Source organism: Bufo bufo, chromosome 4 (assembly GCF_905171765.1).
Source record: "Bufo bufo chromosome 4, aBufBuf1.1, whole genome shotgun sequence".
NCBI classification, from domain to species: Eukaryota; Metazoa; Chordata; class Amphibia; order Anura; family Bufonidae; genus Bufo; species Bufo bufo.
Genome location: NC_053392.1, coordinates 602,085,963 through 602,110,382, shown reverse-complemented (window position 1 = coordinate 602,110,382; position 24,420 = coordinate 602,085,963). Strand labels below are relative to the sequence as shown.

Here is a 24,420-nt window from a genome sequence, read left to right as displayed (position 1 = left end):
CTCTACAACATTTCATTTTCAGAGTTTCCCCCAAATGTGAAGATCCAATGGGCGGCCAGAAAATGATAAATCCCCGGGTCCCCTGGGTGACAGCCCCCAGCAGAAAGTTGGGTTATATTTGCAGATGCCCAATGGGCAGGGCCGTAAGTCTAATTCATAGGGCCCCAAGGAAAAATAAGATGGGCCCCACCAACTAGTGCAAAAAAGAAATAAAACAGCAGCAGAAATGAAAAAAGGGATGAATAATAATAATAGCACCAGATTTCCGAAAACCCACTTTATAGCAAAAAGATACAAGGGGAAAATCTGCAACAATTCCGTGACCAAACTGCGACAAGAGCCGACGCGTTTCAGGTTGAAAAATCCGCCCCACCGTTCAGTCAGGCTGAATGCACACGATCAGGATTGCGTGCGGATTTTCCGTGCAGAATATCCGCAGCGTAGGTCACGTACATTGTATTCTATCAGAATTTGAAATTCTCAATGCACACGATGCAGAGCGTTTCCGAGCGGATTTTCTTCATTCACTTAGTAAAATCCGCACCGATTGAAGCGGACTGACCGCACGGATTTGCCTGCGAGCACCTGCGGATTCTCTGCACACGAATACTCAACGTGCGCATGTACCCTTAAAGCGACTTTACGCAGCGTGCGGAGGAGGTTAACTAACATCTCCTCCACATGGCAGCTACGGATTTTCAGAAATCCACAGTGATCCCTTAATGTGTGAACAAGCCCGCGCCCAGGGTGAAGGGGGCCCGCGCCCAGGGTGAAGGGGGCCCGCGCCCAGGGTGAAGGGGGCCCGCGCCCAGGGTGAAGGGGGCCCGCGCCCAGGGTGAAGGGGGCCCGCGCCCAGGGTGAAGGGGGCCCGCGCCCAGGGTGAAGGGGGGCCCGCGCCCAGGATGAAGGGGGGCCCGCGCCCAGGATGAAGGGGGGCCCGCGCCCAGGATGAAGGGGGGCCCGCGCCCAGGATGAAGGGGGGCCCGCGCCCAGGATGAAGGGGGGCCCGCGCCCAGGATGAAGGGGGGCCCGCGCCCAGGGGGAAGGTATCACTGTAACCTCTATACTGCGTATCATCAGGTGCAGCATCTCATGTATATCATACAGACCCATGCCATCTGCTGGCGCTGGTACTATGCCCAGGGGGTGTTACCTGTATGACTTCAGAAGGACCTCCTGACAGCTACAACAAGGGCTTTTCACCCGATCAGAACCTGGTCTGAACCGACGAGGGGCAAGACCCCCCTCTACAGATGGGCGTCTACAGTCAAGTTTGACGGCTCCTATATCCACCAGACACTGATTTGCAGGGCAGCTGCCTGTGGGGGGCACTAGAGAGGTTTCCTTCCTTCCCTCTAGAGGAGAGCTAATTTGCATAACCTTTCCCAGGTTGCATTGCTCCCTGCATCAGCTGGTGGTCTCCACAAGACATAACACATAAGACGGAGTCACTCCCTGTGTTTTGTGTGTTAATCCCGCTGTGGCGCCCCCGGCAGGGCACTGACTGGCGCTGGGCTCCGCAGTGAGACGCTCCACCTGGCAGAGGGTGTCAGATTCCAATTAGTGACCAAAGCTGGAAGGAGCTCAGGACGTTCCTTCACCCAGAGCTCAACTTGGGAGGTGATGTTTGTCCGGTGGGAAACCAACAACATGAAACCACGGGGGATCTCCTCGAGACACCAACAGAGCCACGTCATCTGTCCCCCCCAAAAACAGCAGCACAGAGGAAGAGAGTAAAACCGTCCTGCGACGCAAGTCATGACCCCACTGCGGTGACAGTATAGCAATGATTATCTATTAGAAGCAGCGTAACCGATCTATCCTGAAGGTTTGTTACAATGTATCAGTGCAGCTATTTAATACACAGATTTCCCATACAAGATGCAACTGTATCAAACCCTCTGCTGTGAGGTGTGTAGATCTTTAAGGCTAACTTTCACACTAGCGTTTTAGTTTTCCGATACTGAGATTTGTCATAAGGGCTCAATACCGGAAAAAAAACGCTTCAGTTTTGTCCCCATTCATCGTCAATGGGGACAAAACTGAACTGAACAGAACGGAATGCTCCAAAATGCATTCCGTTCTGTTTAGTTGCGTTCCCAGACCGCAACGTGTTGTATTTTGCTTTCCGTCCTGGGAAAAAATTAAAAAAACGGATCCAGCATGACCCCCAATGCACGTCAATGGGGACCGATCAGTTTTCTCTGCCACAATAGAAAACGGATCCGTCCTCCATCGACTTTAAATGGAGTTCATGACGGATCCGTCTTGGCTATTAAAGATAATACAACCGGATCCGTTCATAACAGATGCAGACGATCGTATTATCAGTAACGGAAGCGTTTTTGCTGAACCCTGCCGGATCCAGCAATAACGCTAGTGTGAAAGTAGCCCAAATCCTCCCCAGACTTTTTTAATAAAAGCTTCCCATTCCCAGGCCTCCTGCACACGAACCCGGTTGCCGTATTGCGGACCCGCAATACACGGGCGCCGTTCTGTGGGCATTCCGCATCACGGATGCGGACCCGTTCACTTGAATGGGTCCGCAAATCCGGAGATGCGGAACGGAAGCACGGAACGGAACCCTACGGAAGCACTACTGAGTGCTTCCGTGGGGTTTCGTCCCTTATTTCCGTTCCGCAAAAAGATAGGACATGTTCTATCTTTTTGCGGGACGGCCGGATCGCGGACTCATTAAATGGAATGGGTCCGCAATCCGCTGCCCCACGGACGGTGTTTGTGCATTGTGGCCTGCATTTTGCGGGCCGCAGCACGACCACGGGAACGCACACGTTCGTGTGCATGAGGCCTTACAACTACATTCTGCTTTCCCTCTGTTATTCCTCCTGGAAACGTGTGGAGAAAACGGACAACAGTGCACCATCATTCCATTCATCAATAGGGGACAGGGTCAGACTGCGTAGAAACCACTCGCCTGTGGGTTAAAACAAGCGCGATGCCATTCAGGCCTCATGCACACGACCGTTGTTGTTTTCCATTCCGCGAAATGGGGTTCCGTTGTTCCGTGATCCGTTTTTGTTTCAGTGTGTCTTCCGTTTTTTTTTTTGACGGACCGCCATAAAAAAGGAAGGTAAACAAAGTGTCATTTTATTATCCCCACCCAGGATACTGATTCTACAAAAAACGGACGCGGACGACAGACGGTTGCGCATCCGCACTTTTGGCAGTCCCATTGACTTGAATGGGTCCGCGAACCATTTTTTGCGGACAAGAATAGGACGGGTTATATTTTTTGGACGGACTCTGGAACCACGGACGCGGATAACAAACGGTGGACTATCCGCATTTTCAACGGCTCCATAGAAATGAATGGGTCCGCATCTGAAACGCTAAAAATCGGCGGAACGGACGCGGAAACAAACAACGGTCGTGTGCATGAGGCCTTACTGAAAGCAAGCAGAGTTCTTGAACATAAAGAGGAAATGTCACACAAAGATCTGCAGACCCATGGATCCCCACACCCGGCCATGTGGTTGTTGTCGCCGGTTTCTCACGTACACAGCGGTTCACACCACAAGCCCCATCCATCATTGTCTACTCCAAACACATCCGAAGATACACAAGGCGGGGGGGGGGGCTCACATCTACGTCTTGTGAGGGGCTTCAGCTACATGTGGCAGAGGCTTGTAGGAGACGTCGCATTCCTCTCTCCTCCGCCATTGTTGTGTCCCTGGTAAATATTGATCCTCCCCGATTGCCCTGTGTACTGGAGATGCCAGGAGACCAGTGGTCACACGGCCGGGGGGGGGGGGGGGGGGGGTATTCACAGGAGATTCCTCTGCCCCATCCCCCCCCACCCACCCAAAAAACACTAAGTCAATACAAACAAAGCAACATGGAGGCAGCAAGTATCTGGGCTACAACCTGAGATAATACCGCAGTATCCTACGGTTTTATCTCCGTTCAAAATTCCGGAACACTTGCCGGAATGCCGGATCCGGCTTCTTTTCCCATTGAACACCCCGAGTGTTCCGGCAAAGCGGATCCGGCATTGCGGTCTGCGCATGATCAGACCGCAAAAAATTTGAAAAACAAATGCCAGATCCGTTTTTTCCGGAAGACACCGGATAGACGGATCCGGCATTTTCAATGCATTTCTCATGCAGATCAGGATCCTGATCCGGCTGGAATCCTCTGCCGCGAGTGTGAAAGCAGCCGAAGCCGACACCTGGGTGTTACCGGCGAGTGTCCCTACGCAATCCAATCAGGGTCGTCAGCGCCAAGAGGAATAGTAACAACCTCTGTCAAAATAATCAGACATTTCCCAAGAGGAATAAGAGAGGGACAGAGCCATAACGAGTTCAGGGATAGCAGCCGTTTATGGGAAATACAGGAAGCGGTTCTATAACGGACAGGTCAGGAGCAGGTATGGGGGGGGGGGGGTTAGATTAATATAAATAGTCCTGTATGGAAGGTGCAGGAGGAGCGGTAGAGGAGAACCCCTCCGGATATAATGAGGTGCTGCCAGACGTAAATCCTTAGGCTGCGAGATCAAACGCTGACCTGTGACCCCGTAGATCAGATATTGTGCGATGATACTTCGCACCTATTACCCGGCTGCTCATTAGGAGGCGCCGCTTCTCTCCACTAAATCATTTTCCTTTACCTTTTAGATTACATTTTGTAAAAATTGATTTTGGTTACAATATTTCACCCTTCTTATTCCCCCCCCCCCCCCCTTCCCCAAAACTGATAACAGATGTTAGTGAATACGACCACAGCGGCAGTGGAGACTGGCACTGCATGCGCTTTATTAACCCCGTAATGTCAGCCCAGACAAACACAATGTGGTTTTGTTACACTGCACCTCTGCTGCTGCAAAACATATCAAGTGAATGGGCCCCTTACCCGAGCTACACCCTGTATAATACTCCATTCACTTCAAGAGCTGCATTCAGAATTTGGCTACTTTTTCAGCTTTGGAAACTGTCTGCGGCCCCCATGCTGCCACTATACAGCACGACAGACTGTACTTCATAATAGGAATTCAAGAAGCAACGGTTAGATTTTTTTTTTTTTTTAACACAGCTCTGGATGTGAACAGAGTAAAAGATATGACATAGCCCAAAAGTACTGTTACATTTTTGACAGCAGCTTTGGAAGTGAATAGAGTAAAAGACACGACGTAGCCCAGAAGTACAGTTCGATTTTTGAATGCAGCGCTGGATGTGAATACAGTAAAATACATAATATAGCCTACAAGTACGGTTAGATTTTTCAGTGCAGCTCTGTATGTGAATACAGTAAAATACATAATGTAGACTAGAAGTACTGTTAGATTTTTGAATGCAGCTCTGGATGTGAATACAGTAAAATACATAATATAGCCTACAAGTACGGTTAGATTTTTCAGTGCAGCTCTGTATGTGAATACAGTAAAATACATAATGTAGACTAGAAGTACTGTTAGATTTTTGAATGCAGCTCTGGATGTAAATACAGTAAAATACATAATATAGCCTACAAGTATGGTTAGATTTTTCAGTGCAGCTCTGTATGTGAATACAGTAAAATACATAATGTAGCCTAGAAGTACTGTTAGATTTTTTTTTGTAATGCAGCTCTGGATGTGAATACAGTAAAAGACAATGTAGCCCAGAAGTACGGTTAGATTTTTGAATGCAGCTCTGTATGTGAACAGAGTAAAAGTTATGTTGTAGCATCTAATGCATCTACTGTTAGATTTTTCAGTGCAGCTCTGGATGTGAATAGAGTAAAAGACATAAGGCATAGGAGAATATATAAACGGGCCCCTCAATAATTAAGAGCCAGGATAAGGATGGGGGGGGGGGGGGGGGGGGGTCAGAAAGCTGCGATAAGACCCATTATAGGATTAGTAGGATGAGGTCACTATGACAACTATGCTGGATCGGGCCTGTGATAAATCTTACTACTCATTTTAAAATTCTTCTTAAAGGGAACTATCATCTTTTAGAAAAAAAAAACACACGCTGACAGATGAGGGCCGACCACACATGGGGCTCGCATCCCAGGATCCAGACAGACAAGGATTCCTGCCTCTGCCCCGAATACCGTACTACTGCCCTCATAAAAACAAACATCACTTAAGGCCCATGGACTTCTATACTTCCTAAGACCCATAACAGGAGGTAGGCATTTTTTGGGGGGCTCCCAAAAGGTAGTCAACAACACACCCCTTGTGGCATATACTGGTAGGTGCTTTCTACAAAATTTGTAACTTGTAGTACCACTTTCCACCACTGCCAGAGTCAAAACATTTTCACATAGGCATCCATGGAACAGCGCCCCCATTTACATTTAGCATGAAAAGAAGATTGATAATTCAGTAAATTTGGAAAGAGGCACCTCTTGTAAATGTACGGTGTCCGGTATAACGTTTTTATGGATTTTATATACATACACACAAACAATTAAATGACAAAAGGAGGTGTTTGGGGACATGATTCTAATTCTTTTTGGACGGACCTAATGAACCACATATTTATTTAGCAGCGTTTTGAGGGCAGCTACTTTGCCCCCATTTCCTCTCGCCAAAACCTGTCTTCAATTGCTGGTAAACCATATGCATGAAGCCAATACCATGAAATTATACACATCTGCGAGCCAAGAAATCTCTTATTGTGAATTTTTACTTTATTCTCAATTATTTACAGCTTGCAAACTTTTCCGAAACCATCCCAAAGGGCGAGGGGAGGGGGGGGACCGCGGTTTAGCGAAAACGCTTTGCAGCATTCTGTCCGATGTATTTCATTAGCATTCACTTCAATGCCACATTGACCTTGCTCGCAAGTAGTATAAAAGCCATACATAATAGGTTAAGCATGTTCACCCGCTGCCGGAGGAAGAACAAACCCAAGACACGATCCAGCTGCTTCTTGTCTCCGCCTACTTGTAGAAGGCTTTTATTTCTTTTTTTCACTTAAAAAGGTCAATAATCAGCTTTACCAACCCTATTAAACCAGATATATAGCTTGGTAGGGATGATTCTGCTGATTAAAATGATACCTGTCTTATGAAAATCGGTTGTAGCGTTCCCAAGAAATAAGACTGTTAGGCCCCTTTCACACGGGCGAGTATTCCGCGCGGATGCGATGCGTGAGGTGAACGCATTGCACCCACACTGAATCCGGACCCATTCATTTCTGCACACGAGCGGTGATTTTCACGCATCACTTGTGCGTTGCGTGAAAATCGCAGCATGCTCCTCTTTGTGCGTTTTTCACGTAACGCAGGCCCCATAGAAATAAATGGGGTGGCGTGAAAATCTTAAGCATCCGTAAGCAAGTGCGGATGCGGTGCGATTTTCACGCACGGTTGCTAGGAGACGATGGGGATGGAGACCCGATCATTATTATTTTCTCTTATAACATGGTTATAAGGGAAAATAATAGCATTCTGAATACAGACTGCATAGTAAAACAGCGCTGGAGGGGTTAAAAAAAATTAATAAAATAATTTAACTCACCTTAGTCCACTTGATTGCGTAGCCCGGCATCTGCTTCTGTCTCCTTTGTTGAATAGGACCTGTGGTGAGCATTAAGTACAGTTACAGGACCTTTGATGATGTCACTCTGGTCATCACATGGTACGTCACATGATCTTTTACCATGGTGATGGATCTTGTGATGGACCATGTGATGAACGCAGTGACGTCATCAAAGGTCCTATTGCTCACAGATGAAGACAGAAGAGATGCCGGCTGCGCGAACAAGTGGATTAAGGGGAGTTAAATTATATTTAAATTTTTTTAACCCCTCCAGCGCTATTGTACTATGCTTTCTGTATTCAGAATGCTATTATTTTCCCTTATAACCATGTTATAAGGGGAAATAATACAATCTACACTACAACTAACCCAAACCTGAACTTCTGTGAAGAAGTTCGGGTCTGGGTACCACAGTCGGTTTTTTATCACGCGCGTGCAAAACACATTGCACCCGCGCAATAAAAACTGAACATCGGAACGCAATCGCAGTCAAAACGGACTGCAATTGCATACCTACTCGCGCGGGTTTGCCGCAGCACACCGGGACGCATCCGGACCTAATCCGGACACGCTCGTCTGCAAGAGCATGTCCGGATAAGGTCCGGATGCGTTGCGGCAAACCCGCGTGAGTAGGTACCCAATTGCAGTCAGTATATCGCACGGGTGTTTATATCGCACGGGTGCAATGTGTTTTGCACGCGTGTAATAAAAAAACGACTGTGGTACCTAGACCTGAACCCGGACTTCTTCACAGAAGTTCAGGTTTGGGTTCGGTGTGGGGTAGATGTTATTATTTTCCCTTATAACATGGTTATAAGGGAAAATAATAGCATTCTTTAATACAGAATGCTTAGTAGGTGGTCAATTGAGGGTTAAAAAATAAAAAACAATTAACTCACCTTCTCCTCTTGATCGCGTAGCTGCCGGTCTCTTCTTACTTCTTTAATCATGAGCTGCCGGCTAAAGGACCTGTGGTGACGTCAGATCACATGGTCCAATCACATGGTCTATCACCACGCCCCTCAGTGCAGTGAAGCCCTGACTTGTAGAAAGAACAAAAAAGTCTTTTTTCTCGGGAACCCCGCAATCGATTTTCACAAGACAGGTATAATTTTAATTAGCAGGATCAACTCTACCAGGCAATATATCTGGTTTAATAGGGCTGATCCTGCTGACAGCTGCTCTTTAAGGGGTATGTGGTGGAACTGTGGAGCAGCGTATTACAGTACCCAAATAGCAGATGATTGTTCATGGTTTATGCAGCGGATTTGATCCCTTGCTCTGGAAATCCACCAGCGAAACCGGATGTAAACTGTGCGCATTTGTCGTGGATTTTTCCAAAACGAATTCTGGCGGATAGATCTGTGATGGTAGTCAGACCCCCCCCCCCCCCCCCACTAATCAGATATTGATGAGCTATCCTGAGGATAAGGCTACATGCACACGAACGTTGTTTGTTTCCGTGTGCGTTCCGTTTTTTTTTTTGGCGGATAGGATGCGGACCCATTCATTTCAATGGGTCTGCAAAAAATGCGGACAGCACACCGTGTGCTGTACGCATCAGTATGTCAGTCCCGTAGCCCCGCAAAAAAAATATATCATGTCCTATTCTTGTCCGTTTTAGGCATTGTTACAATGGATCTGCAAAAAACAAACAAACAAAAGAAAAACGGATGGCATCCTTTTTTTTTTTTTGCGGACCCCAAAACACACACGGTCGTGTGCATGTAGCCTAAGTCATCAATATAGGAGGAAATGAAAACCCCTTTAAGAAATTCAGCAGAGAAAGGATCTTCTATTGTAATCTCAAAAGGGGTGTGTCCTAATTTAAAGGGTGTGTCCTAGCTTGCCTGGTCTGCACTGCAGGCAGAGTACTGAGGTAAGGCCTCTCCTGTTGCTTTCTCTATGCCAAACATGGCTAAGTCCGTGTCATATTTTAGGAACTGCATTAGCGGTGGAAGAAAGAAATATGGAGGGGCGGGGGATGGGGGGCTGATATAAAATGGACGGGGTCCTGGAAACATATGGAGATAGCCTGCATGAAGATAATTATGTATGTGAGGTGCACAAGAGTCAAAAAAACAAAAACAAATCAGATCCAATCGGAGGAAAAATTTTAAAAAAAGAAGCCATACTCACCCTCACCGATCCCCCACTGCTGCCGTTGCGATTCTGCTCCGGTCCCCGCTGCTCTCCACTTCCTGGTCCTGGCCAGAAAGGATGGGAAAAGCCAATTATCCAATCATTGGCCGTAGTGGTGACTCGCCAGAGCCTGTGATTGGCTGGACAGGTCTTTCCTGGCATTTCTGGTGTGTAGAGCCAGGACCAGTGAGTGAAGAGTAGCGGAGACCAGCGCAGCATCGAAACGGCAGCAGTGGGGGAGCAACGAGGGCGAGTATAGCTTCTTTTTTATTTTTAAACCCCCTTTAAAAGAGGGTCCCTACTGCTTTCTTCCAAAAACAGCGCCACTCTTTTCCACAGATTGCTTGTTGTATTGCAGCCCAAACCTTTTCACTTCGACAGTGCTAAACTTCACTGCGCACCCCAACCCACAGACAGGCGCGCGCCCAACCCACAGACGGGCGCGCCCCCAACCCACATTCCTGTAAGAAAGCAGCCATGTTTTTGAAAACTTGCTCTACCCCTTTAAATAGGACTCGTAAGAGTTTTAAAAAAAGAATGGTTACTTTGTTCCAGCGCCTCTCTTATCCTCAGGCTGGCTCTGATATTGCAGTCTGGTATTCACTTAAAGTCCATGAGTAAAAGTTCTAACATTCTTACCCATTTTTTTTTAAACTCATAGGACCCCTTTAAAACAGAGGTGTGACCATGAATGTGTAGACCTCAGCACTTCTCTGGGCTGTCCTCCTATGTAGCATGACATCATCAATGGCACACTTAGCAATATTCGGGGCCTCTAAAACTCACCCCCAGAAACACCACGACTCCGCCCAGTAACACCCGTTTATGGGTGATGTCAATGCTGGCCCCGCACAGCCCAAAATTGCCGAGTCAGTCTCTGAAAATCGGGGACAGTCCCGTAAATTCAGGACAAATTCAAGCAGGAAGAACATGTATCCATCACTGAATCATGTGATCCTTTTTTTATGCAAATTATACAGAGGGTCACGCCCCTGAGGAAACCAGTCGAGACAGCCAATGAGATGTAATCATCACAGGTAAGTTTTTCGCACTGCAATATCACCTCTAACCCAATAAGACAACATTGCTGATATGCAAAAGACGAAAACGGCGTATTTAGATACCGTAGTCACTACAAAAACGTATTAAAGAGTCCGAGTGGCTAGCCCTTCCCCTTCTCTTTTTGAAAAAAAAACAAATCAGGCTTTTGTTCAATACTCGGAGACCATCTCTAATTAGTTAAGAATATTATTTTGCCGGCACAAATTGTAACATTTGCAGAACATTAGCGTTAGACAAACAGACATTTGTCAGGGGGCCAGCTTTATTTTCTCAGTATTGCGCGGCTCGGCTGGAGAAAGATTTAAGCGGTGTTCGCCGGGTAATACCGAGCGCCTGCCAAATCCTCCGAGACGTTCTATCCAGCACATCCCAACCCTGGAAACCCATCGCGCCTTTATTTATCAGACTTATCAGAGACACAAAAGAACAATGACTTGACAGACGCAGACACGAGACGCGTTTCAGCCATCTCCACAATGGCGACATGTTCCAGCATCGCACATTCTACCGAATCTAATCGAAGGGACCTTTTCTTTTTAAATTTTTATTATGACAACCATTCAGTCCGAGGAATTCACAACAAAGGAGACGGAGAGGAAAAAAAAAGTTTTCACTTTTGTAACCTAATCCTTTTGCCTTGCAGCAAACTGGGAAAACACAAAAAAAAAAAAGCTGAGCGCTCACTAAACACTCCGTGTCAGAGCATCTGTTCGCGGCGGCGCAAGTGGAGGGGATGGAAAAGATGCGGCCCTCGGGGAATTAGCCAAAGTCAAAAGTTGTATTTGATATATCTGCTTACTGTATTATCCAGCACAGCGCCGCTCCTGTGGCTGGGTCCGGTACTGCAGCTCAGCACCATTCACTTAAAGGGGGTATTCTGGTACATTACGTTATCCCCTATCCACAGTCCTACCACTGGGACCCTTAGCGATCACGAGAACGGGGGGCCACATCCCCCTGAAATGAACGGAGAATCCGGTTGGGCATTCACGTGGCCGCTCCATTTATTTCTACAGCGCTCACCTACCATAGAAATGAAGGGAGCGCCCGCAAGCATGCCCAACCAGCCGCTCAGTTTACTTCAGGGGGTATGGGGCCCCTGTTCTTGCGATTGGTCTGGGTCCCAGCGGTCAGACCCCCACCGATCTAATAGTTATCCCCTATCCTGTGGATGGGGGGATAACTTAATGTAACCAGGATACCTCCTTAAAGGCTATGGAAACCTTCAGGGCAATTTTTTTTACGATTGCATTTTACTAATTTTGGGCTTAAAAATAATTACAATTTTATTAAAAATGTTCAACTAAAAGTAGTTAAAAATCAGTCCGTTTGCAAGTTGTCACAGTCTCTTTTCTTTGAATCCCATCATCTGACAGCTCATGTGTAGCTCTGATCTCCTGACCTCAAACACTCATTAGAGCTCAGTTCTTATCAAACTGATATAAATATATGGATTAAATAAGTGTTTATGAGGTCAGGAGATTACAGATAAGAGCTACACATGAGCCGTCACATGACGGGATTCAAAGAAAACATACTTTGACAGCTTGTAAACAGACTGATTTTTAACCCCCCGTCTCTCAGAAAGGGCTGAATGATTTGTTGCCCGAAATGAGTAAAAAACCATTATAAAAATACACCCCTGAAGGCGTCCATAACCTTTCATGGAGAAAGGGACAATCACGCAGACATGGACGGTTACTGCAGGGACATGTAGCACTTTGGTCTATGTTTTATGGGCCCCATAGATGAAGGCCTCCAATATTAACACTAGAGGACTATGCCCATCTTAGGCAATCAAAGTATTCCCAGTGGGAGTCCCACCTCCGGTACAGCTGTAGAAATAAGGGGCCATGTGTCTTTCATTTACGCACACAGCGCCACTCCTGTTCTATGTGTGGTACTGCAGCTCAACCTGAAATTGGGGCTGGGATGCAGTAGCGTCCGCAGCCACCTCAAGGGTGCTGTACCAGTTGGTGCAGTAAATGAGGGGAAGCATTTTGTACTGGTAATCAGTGGTGGTACTAAAAGGATGGACCCCCACAGCTCACATATTGGGGGCCAATCATAAAGAGGCAATCCATGCTACCATTAATGACTGCTTTACTGTAGTACGCAACACAGCGCCACTCCCATTGATGTGTCTGTGTGTGGTACTGCAGCTCAGCACCATTCACTTAAAGGGGTTGTCCCATGACTAATGTAAAAAATAAAAAGCATATATAATCTAGCACATGACAACCTCTTTCTAACAAAGCTAGGACCAGCCCTGTGCCTCACATGGATCCAGAGATCTACACGTTCATTGCTCTGATAGATTTATATCTGTCAGCTTAGCGGCATGTCCTTTCTGCTGCAGCTCAGGGGGCGTGTCCATTCTGCTACAGCTGTCTACCTATTGCAGCTCAGGAGGCAGTTGAAAGATGGAACTGAGCATGTGCGGCCATCTCAGTGAGGTGGACAGAGAAATAATAAAAACAGCAAACAGCAGGTGGCGCTGTACAGATACATTTTACTGAATAGCTCAGCGGTTGTGGTAAATTTTTAATTACAGGCAATTAGAAAAGCGTTCAGATCCAGGTGGCGGTTTTAAAACTGCAGAATATTTTTCGTGGGACAACCCCTCTGAATGGGGTGGAGGTGCAATACAACACACACCACCACAAGGAGCCGCGACCCTCCAGCAAGAGTCCGTCAGGGCATGATGGGAGTTGTGGATTTACCAAACCTATAGGGTATTAGAAGAAGCCATTTGCAAACAAATAAATAAAAAATACATTTTTAAATGAAAAAAAATCCGAATAAGAAATTCTTCACATTCCTTGCAGCCCCCCCCCCCATCCAATATATAGGACTGCTGCTTCCCTTATCCCAGACTCATGAGATCAGGAAATCTCTACCCATCCTGTCCAGGGGGCAGGAAAGACACAAACCAGACGACCCCGCCGCGATCCATACGGGTCGCACAAGAAGAGGAACAACGCACACAAGTTTTGATGTATACATGTTCCGGTAAAGAATCCTTCCCAGCTCGGCAGAACACGTCTGTGCATTATATGGGCCGAGCGGAGACAACGGGTTATCTCCTAGCAGAACAGAGCGACCCGACAAAAATATTTATTCCACCTGATCCGTCTCTCCCCAAGTATTATCTGTCGGGGGAAGGCGCTCCTCACATACATTACACTAATGTGTATTAGCCGCCCTCCTTTCTGATCAAGAGCTACGTATCCTGAAAAGACACCCCCCCACCCCCAGAATCCTTTAAAGGGCATCTGTCAGCAGTTTTGTCCCTATGGCACTGGCTGACCTGTTACATGTGCGCTTGGCAGCTGAAGGCATCTGTGTTGGTCCCACGTTCCTATGTGCCCGCATTGCTGAGAAAAAATACGTTTTAATATATGCAAATGAGCCTCTAGGAGCAACGGGGGCGTTACCATTACACCTAGAAGCTCTGCTCTCTCTGTAACTTCCACGCCCTCTGCACTTTGACATTGCCAGGCAAGCATGATGACATTTTCACTGCCTGGTCCTGTCAATGAAAGTGCAGAGGGCGCGGCAGTTGCAGCCTCTAGGTGTAATGGTAACGCCCCCGTTGCTCCTAGAGGCTCATTTGCATATTCAAAACCATCACTTTTATCAGCAATGCGGGCACATATGAACATGGGACCAACACAGATGCCTTCAGCTGCCAAGTGCACATGTAACAGGTCAGCCGGTGTCACAGGTGCAAAACTGCTGACAGATGCCCTTTAATAAGATGCATGAAAAGGAGTTTTCTAAACTGGACAATCCCTTTAACAAACATCTGCTGCACCGATTTGTAGCTAAACCTTATTCCTGCACATCCACGTGGCCGAGCAACAGACACCACACGCGTTTCTACCTTCAAAAGCATCACGTATGCCCCCCGAGTTACCAGGATTTCCTAATGCCCACCATTACTCCGTCTATAGTTGTTGCCACAGAAATCTCCATGACTTATCTTGGCAACATCCCTCCCCCTGCTGCTCTGCTTCGATACCCGTCACAGTAAGACATGAACCAGGAAGCCCTGGATGAACAGCATCCCTTCTAAATTAGGCAAAATGCTAAAATTTTATTCACATGAAAATTCAACATATTTATAAGGGTTTTCCCAGATTTATTTTTTTACTACTGACCTATGCTCTGGATAGGTCATCAGTATCTAACACCCGGGACCCCCGCCAATCAGCTGTTTGAGAAGGCACCGGCACTCGCAGTAGCCGCTAGATCAGGCAATGTCATGTTCATCGGTGACTTGGCCTAGGCGTAGCTCAGCCCAATAGAAGTGAATTGGGCTGAGCGCGATACCAAACATGACCACTATACTATGTATGGCGCTGTGCTCGGTGAGCAGGGAGAAGGCCGCAGCGCAACTGAGAACACCGCTGATCGGCCGGAGTCCTGGGTGCCGGATCCCCACCGATCAGATACTGATGAGCTATTTAGAGGATAGGTCATGCGTTAAAAAAATCCTGTAATACCCCTTTAAGTCGAGAATAATGGCTCAGATAAATACGGATTTCGTCTTTCCTCTCTACGTTATCTAATCTGCTCTACGTGTGCAGTCCACATGGGCCGCAGGGACACAGGTCTTTATCTGTACACGGTTTTCCCCTGTAACATCTGATCCCAATATATTGTTTGCTGTCCGATAACGAGCAGCATAGGCAGAGACCGCGAGGCGATAAGGCTGGAATGAGGCGTGGAGCGACCTCCGCAGATGCACCTGGCAGATTTACGCCGAGAGCACTTCACCGGGATCAGCAAATACCGTAGACAATGGTCGCATGGGGATTGTAATTCATATGGCAGAAAGCATTCCGTACCTGCGAGGAATGTCTGTGGCGTATTCGCAGCGAGGTGAGAGTCCGCACAGAAGCTCAGAGCAGATCAGTCCGCCAACAGCACGTAGAGAGGGCTCCTGCAAGACACATGGGCAAATATTTAACACCATGAGGTGGGGGTCAGAATATTTACCTGCAAAATTCAGGGTGGCACTGGTTCTGTGACGTCATCAAGAGGACGAAGCGCGGACTACGAACACAGCGGTATCGGAATCGATGAGGAAGAGGGATGGTCTGTGGCTCCAAAAAATTTAATTTTCCCTAAATTCCCTAAACTTCAGCACACTCGTTTAGAGGGCTCATAGACACGACCGTATGTATTTTGCAGTCCGCAAAGCACAGATCTGCAAGGAAAAAAAAAAACGGACGACATCCGTGTGACCTCCGTTATGCATCCGCTTTTTGGCAGATCCATTGAAACAATGCCTATCCTTGTCCGGAAAAAAGGACAAGAATAGGACATGTTCTATTTTTTATTTTTTTTTGCGGAATGCACACCGAGTCATTTCCGTTTTTTTCAAGCCCCATTGAAGTGAATGGTTCTCATACGGACCTGTAAAAAAGGAGAACGGAAAAAAAAAAAATATATATATATATGTGTTCGTGTGCATGAGCCCTTAAGCTTTGTTTAGACAGTCTACGTCAGAAATCCGAAACCGGTTCTCAGATTTCCTCCGCGAATTTGCAGTTTGACACACCGCGGATCCGCACAAGGATTTATTCCCATTCAAAGAGGTCTAATCCACATGTGTCGATTTGCTATGCAGACTTCAAACAACAACCGCGAGCGTGTGAACTATCGTGGGATCAAAGGGGCGCAATTGGTGGAAGAATTTCATGTGAATTTCAGCCAGGAATACACGTTGTCACCCGTGTAAAAAATGCAGCTGTTTATGGTAGTCTGCATTCAGCCAATGTAGCAGCAACGCCAGGCTGCCATAAAATGCTCTGTGCTATATTTTTTAAGTGTATTAAGGAATCGCGGTGTATGCAATTGCCAGACATAAGCTTTTTTTGGGCTTCCCTGATGTCTTTTTCAGCCATAGTATTCAGGTGCACAGCTAGATGCATTTCTCTTACAAGCAGGAGGCTTCTCCCTTCTGTGAAATCTGCCAGCACTATACTGCTGTGACGTCCTTTCTCTTACTTCCCACTAGGTTTGTTTTCAGCTCCGAAGCTCACAAAACACATAAGAGGGGGGTGGAAATCACACTTAGGGCTCATGCACACGACCGTATGTATTTTGCGGTCCGCCAAAAAAACGGATCCGCAAAAAATACGAATCCGTATGCATTCCGTATTTTGAGGAACGGAACAGCTGGCCCTTCATAGAACAGTACTATCCTTGTCCGTAATGCGGACAATAATAGGACATGTTCTATTTTTTTGGCGGAACGGAAATACGGACATACGGAATGCACACGGAGTACCTTCAGTTTTTTTTGCGGACCCATTGAAGCGAATGGGTCCGCATACGGTCCGCAAATAAAACGAAACGGCTCATTTGTGTGCATGAGCCCTTACAGAAAGGCAGGACGCCCCTGTCCTGGAGAACATTACTCCGGACCCGGCAAATTTACTAACATTTACGCCTGCAAAAAGACGTAAATGTTGTGGATAAACTACTCAGGGGCTGGAATAGATTTTCTCCTGCCGTAGATGCGCCTAATTTACGACAAGGTGCACGCCACATCATAAATTAGCCGAATCTTACAGCAGCGCAAGGGGGGGGGGTAAAAATATGGTCTTAGTAAACGACTCCTAGTGAATGGTCGGTGGGGCACATTTACTAAGGGATTTGCGACACTTTTAGACTTTTCTGTCTGGCCGTGCAACCGTATTGTGTCGCGCAGCCGAGTTTGGGTGCGATAGGGGCGCATCGAGCGTGGTGCCCTGGCAAATTTACTTACCTATGTGCCTGGAAACAAGTACTCCAGGCGCACGGACTGCCGCAGATTAGCTTAATTTATGACGAGGCGCACGCTTTGTCATAAATTAGACGTATCCAACGGCGCCCCAGTAATTGTGAGCCAAAACCAGGAGTGAAGGCTACAAGGAGATAAGGTATAATGATCGTATATATTAAGCGGTCCGCAAAACACGGATAACGTCCGTTTGCATTCCGTATTTTGCGGAACGGAACAGCTGGCCCCTAATAGACCAGTACTATCCTTGTCCGTAAGGCCTCATGCACACGACCGTTGTTGTGTTCCGTGTCCGTTGTTCCGTTTTCCGTGGTTTTCTGCGGACCCATTGACTTTCAATGGGTCCGTTGAAAACTCGGATAATGCACCGTTTGTCATCCGCGTCCGTGATCCGTGTTTCCAGTCCGTCAAAAAAATATGACCTGTCCTATTTTTTTCACAGACAACGGTTCGCAGACCCATTCAAGTCAATAGGTCAGTGAAAAAACACGGAGGCACACAAGATTGTCCGCGTCCGTTTTTTTCCTATCATTTGCAAGGCAAACTTGACTTAGATTTTTTTTTCACTTTTCATGTCTGGTGATCCTCCAAAAATCAAGGAAGACACACGAAAACGGATCAGGGAACAGCTTTTTGCGGACCGCGTCGTGTGCATGAGGCCTAATGCGGACAATAATACGACGTTCTATTTTTTTGCGGAACGGAAATACGGAGACAGAATGCACACGGAGTAACTTCCATTTTTTTTGCGGACCCGTTGAAATGAATGGTTCCGCATATTGTCCGCAAGAAAAACGGAACGGTCACGGAAAGAAAATAAGTTTGTGCAGATCTGCCTGGGTCAGTGGTGGAAAAACAACAGAGACGTCGTGCACTACCTGATGTGAACCAAACACGCCCATCGGCGGTCTACGGGGGGAGATTTATCAAGACCAGAATTTCTAGCCTAACGGCGCCAGAGGATGCACTTCATTTATGACGAGGGACACGCCCCATCTATCTGCTGGCGGTCCGTTTGCCTAGACCGCCAGCAGATAGATGGGGTAAATCTCAATCATCATTTACGCCAGTGATGGTAAATGTGTCGGGGCGGATGAACCCGAGCACACCGTGTACCCTCTTTCCGGAAAGGGGCGAGGGCAGCTTAAAAACGCCAACTGCAACTAATGTTAGGCACAATGGCGATTAAAGAGTCACAAACCAGCGATTTGCGACTTGTTTTACACCAGAAAACGGACATGGGGGGGGGGGGGGGGGGGGGGAGTAAACGGCCTCCACATTCAATCTGTTCCGTCAAAGACTGCAACAGTGCACATGGAATACGGAGGAGAAAACGAAACGAACATACGGACCAAAACATGGAGGAATCACTGACGGACTTGGCCTTAGGCCTCACACTTTATTTTTAAGTGCATTTCAATTTTTTTTTTTAAATGGCGACCAATAAATTTATTTTATTTGTTTTTAGTATTTTTCCCAGTTTAAAACTAAAAAGAGAAACAGAAAAAAAAATCTATATATAACTGACCCAAAACAATGACATGAAAAACTATTTTGGTAACTTAAAAATAATAGAGCTCTGCGCAAAAGTCGCCGAAAATTGTCATTTAGAACAAAAAACACTCTGGTTGCTGACTTGGGCTGGTAATCTTTTCAAGCATAATATCTGTTTCAGGGAAAGCTGGGTGACAACCAATTCAACAGGCAACACCACACTGAGTGGGTTCATGCTAGGGATCGACCGATTATCGGATTTACCGATGTTATTCGCCGATATTCATGATTTTCTAAGTTATCGCTATCGGCATCTAAGGCTACTTTCACACTGGCGTTTTGATTTCCGTTTGGGAGATCCGTTCAGGGCTCTCACACGCGGTCCAAAACGGATCAGTTTTAGGCCTCTTTGGCCTATGGCTATTTCAGTGTTTTGCAGTCCGTTTTTCACGGATCCGCTGTTCCTTTGTGTTGCCATTCCATTTTTCCGTTCCGTTTTTTTCCGTATGGCATATACAGTATACAGTAATTCCATAGAAAAAAATTGGGCTGGGCATAACATTTTCAATAGATGGTTCCGCAAAAACGGAACGGATACGGAAGACATACGGATGCATTTCCGTATGTGTTTGGTTTTTTCTGATGACCCATTGACTTGAATGGAGCCACGGAACGCGATTTGCGGGCAATAATAGGACATGTTCTATCTTTCGACGGAACGGAAAAACGGAAATACGGAAACGGAATGCATACCGAGTACATTACGTTTTTTTTGCGGAACCATTGAAATGAATGGTTCCGTATACGGAACCCAAAAAACGGCCCGCAAAACGAAAAAAAACAAAAAAAAAAAAACGGTAGTGTGAAAGAGGCCTTACCCTAATGCATTCTGAATGGAAAAGGACGCGCTCAGAAGGCATCAGTTTGCCTCCGATCAGTCTCCGTTCCGCTCTGGAGGCGGAGACCGCTTGCAGCGTTTTGGTGTCCCTCTGACGAAACTGAGCCAAACGGATCCATCCTGACACACAATGTAAGTCAACGGGGACGGATCCGTTTTCACTGACACAATAGAAAACGGATCCATCCTCCATTGACTTTCACTGGTGCGCAAGACGGATCCGTCTTGGCTATGTTACAGATAATACAAACGGATCCGTTGTGAACGGATGCAGGCGGCTGTATTACCTGAACGGATCCGTCTGTGCAGATCCATGACGGATCCGCACCAAACGCGAGTGTGAAAGTAGCCTAACCTTGCCGATAATACGTCCCGTAATAATTTGGCACTAGTATATTATAAATTAATAAAGCAACCATCCTAAAAGATAAGAAGCAAGCAGGCCATGGTAGTCAGTGAGGGGGGGAGGGGTGGCGCTATATATTATTATAAAGCTCTGGGCGTAATTGTTTGCATTAGATTTCGATTATAAAACAGATTTGTGCAGGAATTTTTGTTTTTTCAAAAATGACAATGCACAGAATATCGGAATAAGTTATCGGCCTGAACGCTCACAGGTTATCGGGATCGGCTCTAAAAAATCTATATCGGTCGATCCCTAGTTCATGCACATAAATGTATTTTCTTACCGTGTCCGTTCTGTTTTTTTCGCGGACCGTATGCGGAACCATTCATTTCAAAGGGTTCACCAAAAAAAAAAAACGGAAGTTACTCCGTGTGCATTCCTTTTCCGTATGTCCGTATTTCCGTTCCTCAAAAAAATAGAACATGTCCTATTATTGTCCGCATTACGGACAAGGATAGGACTGTTCTATCAGGGGCCAGCTGTTCCGTTCCGCAAAATACAGAATGTACATGGACGTCATCCGTATTTTTTGCGGATCTGTTTTTGCGCACCGCAAAATACATAAGGTCGTGTGCATGAGTCCTATCACAGAACAGGGAGAAGCAGGGTGACAACCGAATCCACAGCCAAAACCGCCGCCACCCAGCGTTCCCACCACACTGACGGGCAGAGCAGGGAGAAGCAGGGTGACAACCGAATCCACAGCCAAAACCGCCGCCACCCAGCTTTCCCACCACACTGACGGACAGAGCAGGGAGAAGCAGGGTGACAACCGAATCCACAGCCAAAACCGCCGCCACCCAGCGTTCCCACCACACTGACGGGCAGAGCAGGGAGAAGCAGGGTGACAACCGAATCCACAGCCAAAACCGCCGCCACCCAGCGTTCCCACCACACTGACGGGCAGAGCAGGGAGAAGCAGGGTGACAACCGAATCCTCAGCCAAAACCGCCGCCACCCAGCGTTCCCACCACACTGACGGGCAGAGCAGGGAGAAGCAGGGTGACAACCGAATCCACAGCCAAAACCGCCGCCACCCAGCTTTCCCACCACACTGACGGGCATAGCAGGGAGAAGCAGGGTGACAACCGAATCCACAGCCAAAACCGCCGCCACCCAGCTTTCCCACCACACTGACGGGCAGAGCAGGGAGAAGCAGGGTGACAACCGAATCCACAGCCAAAACCGCCGCCACCCAGCTTTCCCACCACACTGACGGGCAGAGCAGGGAGAAGCAGGGTGACAACCGAATCCACAGCCAAAACCGCCGCCACCCAGCGTTCCCACCACACTGACGGGCAGAGCAGGGAGAAGCAGGGTGATGAGGAAGGACAAGAAAGCAGAACACGGCTTCCCCTAAAGGTTTCTCATAAATCACTCTCCGAACCTGAAATCTGCATCTCTCCGCCTGTTGTAAAACTACAAGTCTCAGCCGCAGAGTACCACGACCCGATGGGAGTTGTATTCCCACAATTGTCTAAACATGGTCTTCCCAGACAATAATATTTGGGAGATGCCCCCATGGTTTACAGTGCAGCCTGCAACATTGTATCCGGGAGGGAGGACAAGAAACTTCTCACCCTGAGACAAAAGGAAAAGTTCTTCCTGATCCCCTCCCCTCCTCCAGCCTGTGCCAGGGGCAGGTGGCTCTGCTGGCACTTGTAGTCCCCCCTCAGGGCTCCCTACCTGCTGTGTCCTGTGGGTTCATGCTGCTGGCTGCTGTGTGGGCTCATTGCAGAATGTCTGCAGCTTCCCCAGCTCCTCCTCTGATCCCAGCACAGGAAGCTATGGAGAGAGTGCTTCCTGTGTCACTAATCCCTGCATTCTCCTGCTGCAGCCTGGGGACATGCACAGTGCATGCACATTAACCCCTGGGGCTCTGATCTGCCTGGGGGCCTGCAGCAGGGACATGGGGGGTTATTGGGCAGGGTTGTCACAGTGCACAGGAAATAGGAAGTATCTGGGGACACAAAGCTCTGTAGAAGAAGCCATCATCATCATCATCTAATAGACTGACTGTTATTACTATTAGAATGCGCTGTATCCCGGCCAGTGCTGGGAGCTGCTGGACTCTGGTGACATCTAGTGGTAGGGGAAGGAATTGACCATGTTTTACAGGAACTTTATACAGTATTAGGGGGGCTCATGCACACGAGCGTGTTTTCTTTCCGTGTCCGTTCTGTTTTTTTGCGGACCGTATGCGGAACCATTTATTTCAATAGGTCCACAAAAAAAAAAAAAGATGTTAGGCTCCATTCACACATCTGCAAAATGGGTCCGCATCCGTTCCAATTTTGCGGACCCATTCTTTTTCAATGGGGCCGGAATGTGCTGTCCGCACTTCCGCCAAAAAATAGAACATGTCCTATTCTTGTCCGCAATTGCATTTTCCTACGAGAGTGTCAGCAACGCGCGGTCTGCAAAATGCGGAACGCACATTGGCGGCGTCCGTGTTTTGCAGATCCGCAAAACACACGCGGACGCGTGAATGGACCCTAATTACGCGTGCATTCCGTTCCCGTATGGCCGCAAGTCCGTTCCACAATGAAATAGAACACGTCTTATTATTGTCCGCATTACAGACAAGGATAGGACCGTTCTATGAAGGGCCAGCTGTTCCGTTCCGCAAAATACGGAATTCCAAAAAATCCGTTTTTTTGCGGACCGCAAAATACATACGGTCGCGTGCATCAGTTCTTAGGGCTCATGCACACGAGCGTATTATAATTTTTTTGTCCGTGTCCGTTTTTTGTTTTTTTGCCCATATGCAGAACCATTCACTTTAATGGGACCGCAAAAAAAGGGAAATGACTCCATGTGTGTTCCGTGTCCGTATGTCCACTTGTCCGTTTTGCAAAAACGAAACATGTCCTATTATTGTCCGCATCAGGGCTCATGCACACAACCACATGTATTTTGCGGTCCACAAAACATGGGTCCGCAAAAGAAACGGATGCGTCCGTATGCATACCGTATTTTGCAGAACGGAACAGCCGGCCCCTGATAGAACAGTCCTGTCCGTGTCCGTAATGTGGACAATAATAGGACATGTTCTATTTTTTTGTAGAACGGAATGCACACGGAGTAGCTTTCTTCTTTTTTTTTTGCGGAACCATTGAAATGAATGGTTCCGCTTACAGTCCGCCAAAAAAGCGAAACAAAATACGTTCACGTGCATGAGCCCTTACAAACAAGGACAGGACTGTTTTATTAGGGGTTGGCCATTCCGTTCTGCATTTTGCTTACAAACGGATCCGTCCCCCACTGACTTTCAATGAGGCATTTTTTAGGATGTTCTGCAGCAGCTGAGGCATTTATCAGGATGTTCTGCAGCAGCTGAGGCATTTATCAGGATGTTCTGCAGCAGCTGAGGCATTTATCAAGATGTTCTGCAGCAGCTGAGGCATTTATCAGGATGTTCTGCAGCAGCTGAGGCATTTATCAGGATGTTCTGCAGCAGCTGAGGCATTTATCAGGATGTTCTGCAGCAGCTTTGGTGTGTGTTGTGAGGTTTTGCAGTAGCCGGGGTACTGAGCTCCAGGCTGACTGCAGCGGCTGAAGAAACGCTCTCTAGGGCCTCGCGCACACGGCCGTATTATTTTACCGCATTTCATTGGGACCACCGTCTACCTCCCACTTTTCTATGTATGATCCGCGGCCCTGCAAAAAAAGATAGAATTTGTCCTATTCTCGTCCATTTTGCGGAGAAGAATAGGATGTTTCGACAAGGATTTTAAAAAAATAGCGGTCTGCACATGCCCAGGATCCGTGTTTTGTGCACAGTGAAACGGATACGTTCATGTGCATGAGACCTAAGGGCTAATCCAGATGGCGCAGCTACAGCCGTAGTCCACCGCAGGAGACGGACCGTATGCAATCTTCTGCCCTACCGCCATCACTCAATAGTTAAACTCAATAAAAGGGCTCATGCACACGAACGCGTTTCATTTCCGTGTCCGTTCCATTTATTTATTTTTTGCGGCCCAGGAAACATTCACTTCAGTGGGTCTGCAATAGAAATGGAAATTGCTCCGTGTGCATTCCGTTTCCGTATGTCCGCATGGTCGTTCCGTAAAAAAGATAGAATGTGTCCTATTATTGTCCGTTTTGCGGACAAGGGTAGTCATTGTTAC

The 24,420-nt window shown here is 47.3% G+C and overlaps 1 protein-coding gene across 1 annotated transcript in view; it reads right to left on the bottom strand.

Annotated features, from left to right (window-relative positions):
• Positions 1 to 22,063, bottom strand: part of DISP1 (dispatched RND transporter family member 1) — a 68,495-nt gene extending 46,432 nt beyond the window's left edge. The window contains exons 1-2 of the mRNA XM_040430549.1: positions 21,974 to 22,063; positions 15,547 to 15,641 (exon numbers count right to left, since the gene is read on the bottom strand). The gene's annotated coding sequence lies outside the window, so the exon portion shown is untranslated. The remainder of the gene's footprint in view (positions 1 to 15,546; positions 15,642 to 21,973) is intronic.
• Positions 22,064 to 24,420: the final 2,357 nt, after the last annotated feature.